Here is a 6,000-nt window from a genome sequence, read left to right as displayed (position 1 = left end):
CGTCTCAGAAACCACCGACAGACTATTACAACCACACGGCATCTCCGCAGCACACAAACCAACGACGGCCCTCCCAAACATCTGAAGCAAACCAAAAGACCCAGTAGCCCAAGAAGGAAAAAGAGGAGCCATCTACAACCTACGGTGCAAGGACTGTAACAAAGACTACGTAGGGCAGACAGGCAGAAGGCTGGCAGAGCGCATCCACGAGCCCCAACTGGCAGTCAGAAGACACGATGAAAACTCCCTCATGTCACCACACACGGACAGACTCAACCATCGTTTCAGCTGGGAAACCGCCAGCATCTTAGACCAAGCCAAATCCAGAATTGGGAGGGAATTCCTGGAAGCTTGGTGTTCCGACAAGTCAGCCCTCAACAGGCGCATAGAGATAAATAACATCTACAGACTATTAAAAAGAGACAATACAAAGGAAAGAGCAAGACCCGAACACCTCCTCGCCAGCAGTCATGCCCAGATAAGCAGAGATGAACCCCAGGATCAACACCAGACAAACAGCCAAGCAGTAAACAGAGCCTAATCCAGGAACTTCCAAGAAAAGCCAACTCCCCCCAGGGCCAGCTACTGCACATGAACACAGCAACCCCCACTCCCATCCAGCACTGAAGACATCACCTAGCCAGGCAATGAAACATCGGCAACAGAACCCCAAGGACTCCACCTTGTACCTGGGGGTTATTTAGACAAAAGGGCCCTTCTAGGAGGGCACCAGAGCTGGGGAAGCCCATGGTTAAAGAAGATGGACCCTTGCAACAATGGGGGCATGTCCCGGATGGAGGATGGAGGGTTGGGGTTTCTCACCTGTTGCAAGTCCCCTCTTAGGGTTGTCCTTGGGCTGTGCTGTGAGGGAGGCTTCTATTATGTGGTCTAGATGGGATGGCAGGGGCTTTATCTGGGGCAGGAAGGGTCAGTTTGGATCTGACAGGGTTTTAGGCAAAGAGAGGAACTGGGTTTCACACTGCTTGTCTCCAAAAGATGGGGAGCAAAAGGGTACAGCCTCCATTTTGCTTGCTAGGTTTATCTTCTCTCCCACCATTCCCACCTTTTCCTGCTCCTAGCAGCGACCTTGAAGAACGTCTGAAGGGTCGGGGGTCTTCCGAGGAACAGTTTTGCAGACTGAGCCAATGCGGGAAACGAGAAAATGCAGGAAAAGCAAGAAGAGCAGCCCAGTGCCTATGGAGAGCGGATCTAGCAAATATTGACTTGTCTCATTTGGGGTGCTAAAAAAGATGATGGCGAAAGGGGGAGAAGGAAAGGGAAGGAAAGTCTGGGAGGCTTCCGGAAGGAAGGGAAGGAGCGGGAGGCTTGAGAAGGGCAGGCGGTGCCAGAGGAGAGAGTTCTGGAGTGGGCACTGGGGTGGCAACGTAGCACAGAATGGAGAAAGGGACTATTCCGCGCTCTGGTTTCAGCGTGATTGCAGGATTGTGGGCTGGGGGGGCCTCTCCTTGGCTAGAGAAAGGCAGGGAGGTCTCTCGTCTGTAGACAAACTCACAACATTAGTACAGCAAGGAGTAGAACTGTTGGGTCCCCTCAAGCTTCCGTTTGGGAAATACTTCACATAGTTCTGGCAACCGATGCGATTCCTCGCCAAGGTCCACTTATCAGCTTCTACCCGCTGCCCCTCTGGGCACAAAGTCAAGTTGCGCTGGAGGCACAAGTCCAGAGACTGAAGGGGCTGACGGTGATGAGGAGTTGGCTGAGGCAGGTCCTGAAAGTGTCTCCGGGCGAGGCTTTGAACAGTTAGTCCTTAACCTGCAAATGCTTCCCCAAATTTCACATTCCACTTCAAAAGGTGCTAGAAAGATCAAGTCGCAAGGCTCCAGATGTCCCAGTTGATTCCAGTGACCAGCATGATTTCTCACAGGAGTCAAAGGATCCAGTTCATGCCTTTCTGCAGCTTAGGGAGTCTTGTAGGTGCAGCATGGATTTCTGCTTTGGCTCCCAGGTACCTGGTCACTGCACAAACACTACTTTTCATTGCAAGGATCTGGTCTAAAACTAACCTATTCTGGAAACTACAGTGGGGCAAAAAAGTATTTAGTCAGCCACCAATTGTGCAAGTTCTCCCACTTAAAAAGATGAGAGAGGACTGTAATTTTCATCATAGGTATACCTCAACTATGAGAGACAAAATGAGAAAAAAAATCCAGAAAATCACATTGTCTGATTTTTTAAAAAATTATTTGCAAATCATGGTAGAAAATAAGTATTTGGTCACCTACAAACAAGCAAGATGTCTGGCTCTCACAGACCTGTAACTACTTCTTTAAGAGGCTCCTCTGTCCTCCACTCGTTACCTGTAGTAATGGCACCTGTTTGACCTTGTTATCAGTATAAAAGACACCTGTCCACAACCTCAAACAGTCACACTCCAAATTCCACTATGGCCAAGACCAAAGAGCTGTAGAAGGACACCAGAAACAAAATTGTAGACCTGCACCAGGCTGGGAAGACTGAATCTGCAATAGGCAAGCAGCTTGGTGTGAAGAAATCAAGTGTGGGAGCAATAATTAGAAAATGGAAGACATACAAGACCACTGATAATCTCCCTCGATCTGGGGCTCCACGCAAGATCTCACCCCGTGGGGTCAAAATGATCACAAGAACGGTGAGCAAAAATCCCAGAACCACACGGGGGGACCTAGTGAATGACCTGCAGAGAGCTGGGACCAAAGTAACAAAGGCTACCATCAGTAACACACTACGCCGTCAGGGACTCAAATCCTGCAGTGCCAGACGTGTCCCCCTGCTTAAGCCAGTACATGTCCGGGCCCATCTGAAGTTTGCTAGAGAGCATTTGGATGATCCAGAAGAGGACTGGGAGAATGTCATATGGTCAGATGAAACCAAAGTAGAACGTTTTGGTCTAAACTCAACTCGTCGTGTTTGGAGGAGAGAGAATGCTGAGTTGCATCCAAAGAACACCATACGTACTGTAAAGCATGGGGGTGGAAACATCATGCTTTGGGGCTGTTTTCCTGCAAAGGGACCAGGACGACTGATCCGTGTAAAGGAAAGAATGAATGGGGCCATGTATCGTGAGATTTTGAGTGAACACCTCCTTCCATCAGCAAGGGCATTGAAGATGAAACGTGGCTGGGTCTTTCAGCATGACCATGATCCCAAACACACCGCCCGGGCAACGAAGGAGTGGCTTCGTAAGAAGCATTTCAAGGTCCTGGAGTGGCCTTGCCAGTCTCCAGATCTCAACCCCATGGAAAACCTTTGGAGGGAGTTGAAAGTCCGTGTTGCCCAGCGACAGCCCCAAAACATCACTGCTCTAGAGGAGATCTGCATGGAGGAATGGGCCAAAATACCAGCAACAGTGTGTGAACACCTTGTGAAGACTTACAGAAAATGTTTGACCTCTGTCATTGCCAACAAAGGATATATAACAAAGTATTGAGATGAACTTTTGATATTGACCAAATACTTATTTTCCACCATGATTTGCAAATAAATTCTTTAAAAATCAGACAATGTGATTTTCTGGATTTTTTCCCCCATTTTGTCTCTCATAGTTGAGGTATACCTATGATGAAAATTACAGGCCTCTCTCATCTTTTTAAGTGGGAGAACTTGCACAATTGGTGGCTGACTAAATACTTTTTTGCCCCACTGTATTTGCCCAACACTGGCATTTCTGGATGTAGGGAGCCAGCTGCTCTGTAACTGTACCATTTGCTACTTACTCTAAAATAAATATTGGACACAAAGTTATGATGGCAACACAGCTAGTCCTCACTTACTGCAATGGCACTGAACGATTGGTACTTACGACCAGTCCTCAAAGTTCCGGCCATTGCACCACTCCTGCAGTCATATGATCATAATTCAGGCACTTGGCAACCAGCTTACATTTACGATGGTTGCAGCATCCCGCAGTTACATGATCGCCATTTGCGACCTTCCCTGCTGGCTTCCCACAAGCAAAGTCAACAGGGAAACTGGCAGGGAAGGTTGCAAGTCGCTCCAGTAAATCCACTCCAGCCTCCCTGCACTCGCACGGCTCCCTCCTTCCCCCTGGCCTCCCTGGGTTCATGCACAGCCTGCGCTGGATCTCCCCCCGCATGGCAACCCTCCCATGGGACTCCCACGCTCCTTACCTGGGACTCCCACTGCTTCCTGCTTAACGGCTCACACGTCTTGGGGTTACGATAGCAACTGGGACTGCTGGGATTGTTGTTGCTAAGCGCTGTGGTCACGTGATGTTATGCTTTATATGACTGCATTGCTTAGCGACAATCCTGGTCCCAATTGCCATCAGAACCTGAGGACTACCTGTATTGCAGGCTGAGCTCCTCATACAAAATTCCATGTGATTTTGTTGGTAGCAACCCGCAGCATGGTGGGAGAGGGCGGCATGGGAATCCCTCCTCTGGTGTGGATGGACATAGAGCCCTGGCCCAGCAGTCGGAGGCATTCATGTTGTCTGCTGGAAAGTGTTACCACACGCCTGGGCTAGAGAGCAAGGTGTGGGGGTGCAAAAGGAGAACCAACACTATTCCGTTCCTCCTAGCTTACAGCGTGTATGTTCCAGGCTTGTGTGCCAACCCCGTGAATGAACAGCAAGCGCTCGCCCAGTCTAACAAGCTGGCTGGGGAAACAGAAATAATGTCTCCATGACACTGGGAGATTTTTGGGGGGAGGGCTGTTGTAACTATCCAATTAAGGCAGCTGGGACACTTGGGACACTGATTAGAAACCTTCTCAAATTCCATCCAAACAGAGTTAGGGGAGAAGAGAGGATTAGGGGGAAAGCACGGGGGTCCTATTAAACTTAAGCAGTGAGTGGCTTGGAGACAAGACCTGGATCAAATGAGAAGGGAGAGAAACATTTGGGAAGCCTGAAGCTCTAACAGACACTGTATTTAGGGGGCAAAATAGTTCTGTTTTGCTTTAGTTTCTTCTTTACACTTCACAACAGGTTCAGAGGAAGAAAATGACATAAGAGCTGAGATGCTATTATTTTCATCAGAGGTATTGTATTAGAGCACACCCCCACTTGCAAGTTTAGATATAACAACCGTGATGCTGTGGCTGCAGTAGAATGTATTTGTTTTGGGAAACATTTAGTTAAAAACTGGTTTCAGATTTTATTGCTATTGCTATACCTGGTGGTGCCCTTTCCTTTTTGCTAGCCTAGTTGAGTTTATTTTGAAATAGGGGTCCTGCAGCTGGCTATCTGAGAGCTATGAGCAGTGTCTCCAACTCCCCCCCCCCTTCTTTTATTTATTTTGAAGCTAGGGTTTGGGTGGCCATTGTAAAGGTTTTATGAGGGCTCTTCCCTTTTTAGTTTAGCAAGATAGGTTTTAAATGCTGCAGGACTTGCTTTGCCTGTAGGCCTTTCACAAAATGAAATTCAGATTCTTCTTCTTTTTCAGCCATGCCATCTATGCTTGGATCTCTATTTGGTGAATTTGCCTTACTAAATAACTGGTTTCTGATGGCATGGGGCTTTGCCAGACAAATTTCTGGCAGGTTCAGCTGAAACCTGATAGTAATCCCTGGCTTCATGGAGGTGGTACTTTTAAAATGTATTTATGTATTGTTCCTTGGTAACTTACAGTTTCAGTTAGAGCACTGGCTAAATGAGAGCCAATTTGGCGTAGCGGTGAAGGGGCTGGCCGAGAAACCAGGAGGCTGTGAGTTCTGCTCTCTCTCAGCCCAGCCCACCTCACAGGGTTGTTGTTCTGGGGAAAATGGGAGGCAGGAATATTAGGTATGTTCACCGCCTTGTGTTGACCAAAATGTATTTAAAAAGGCAGAATAAAAATCTAATAATAATAAAAATAATGAGATTGAGACTCAGGGAAATCCAGGGTGATGGGGGAGTGAGTCTAAAAATATCCCCTGAAATCTCATTTCGCTGTTGCATTCGGGATCACTGAGGGAAAGGGAACAAGTCCTCAAAATCCTCACACACACACACACACACGCGGACTAGGGATGAGGAGGGGGGTGTGTGCACGCGCTCAC

Source organism: Python bivittatus, unplaced genomic scaffold (assembly GCF_059951505.1).
Source record: "Python bivittatus isolate LINGU-HERP-01145 unplaced genomic scaffold, Pbiv_v1 ctg000500_np1212, whole genome shotgun sequence".
Lineage (NCBI taxonomy): Eukaryota > Metazoa > Chordata > Lepidosauria > Squamata > Pythonidae > Python > Python bivittatus.
The sequence above is the reverse complement of the archived record's forward strand: the minus strand, read 5'-3'. Positions refer to the sequence as shown.